The sequence below is a fragment of the Phalaenopsis equestris genome, unplaced genomic scaffold, assembly GCF_001263595.1.
Source record: "Phalaenopsis equestris unplaced genomic scaffold, ASM126359v1 Scaffold000235, whole genome shotgun sequence".
Lineage (NCBI taxonomy): Eukaryota > Viridiplantae > Streptophyta > Magnoliopsida > Asparagales > Orchidaceae > Phalaenopsis > Phalaenopsis equestris.
In genome coordinates, this window is record NW_018164677.1 from 799,944 (window position 1) to 801,160 (window position 1,217).

The following is a 1,217-nucleotide window of genomic DNA, read 5'->3' on the forward strand; positions in this document are numbered from 1 at the left end:
TTGTTTAGGAAATGAATAGGATGGCATATCACGTAGAATTACCCATTTCTTCTTCCACACCCCGAAAGTTCTTTCAATAACCCCCCGTAAAGCGAGGTGTCGTTTGTTAAACATTTCTTTTCTACCACGAATATTGTCACTTGCTTGCTCAAAATCAGGAATATGGTATCTTGTGTCTGGATATGGCTTCAGGTAGCCTCTTAACATCGGATATCCAGCGTCTACCAAATAATATTTTCCTGTTATTAAAGACAATACTAATTAAAAATAATTAATGTAATTATCGAGAGGTTTTAATTAAGATGAACAATCCTGGAGGTGTGTGAGGGAAACACTGTGTTCTATTCCTAGTTGCATAGGAGAAAAGATGACTATCATGCAAACTTCCTTCCCACCCCGCCATTACAAATGTGAAGCACATGTTGAAGTCACACACTGTCATGACATTTTGGGTGGTTGTACCACTCCGACCAATATACGCGATCCTCTCGTGACTTGGTAGTCTGGCATCTACATGAGTGTCATCAATTGCTCCAATACAATTATGTTGATCATAGTTAGCAACTTAAGAGGTCATTAAGCTAAAGTAACAAAGTAATAATACTTACTTTGAAATACGACATGTAACGAGAATCATTTGCAATTTGTTCAAGAATAGTTGCGAACGATGTATCCGTTGGCTTAATGATCTGTGTTGTTAAGCTCACGAGTGCTTGTAAGCCTTTAGAAAAGTATCGACTAATGGTTTATGTTGAATGTTGAAATCGCTCCATAGCTCCTCTAACTAATTCATTCTGTGAGAGCATGTATAATGTTATTGCCAACATCTCTCTCGTTGTCGTTCAAAAAGAACCTTGTAGACCATGGTTCCGACATAACTCATGTAGCAGATCGATAAAAATGGGCGCAATCATTCTAAAAATATTACTGAACCTTATCGGATGTCCAGCAAGCATCTCACCCACCCATTTGTCCTCAATATAAGAGGACGTCATGCGTGGTATCCGTCTATAACTGGAGCGGTAGTATTCCAGCAATAATATCGCCATAGCAACAACCCATGTCATTCTTTTACGGCGATCTTGCAATGGGTGCATCCTGAAATGATAAATACATTAGGATGAAAGAAAATATGGAGAGTATGGAGAGGAAAATTGGAATAGTGAAAACATCAAGCATTACTTAGCATCATAAAATAAGTGACATAACATAAAATA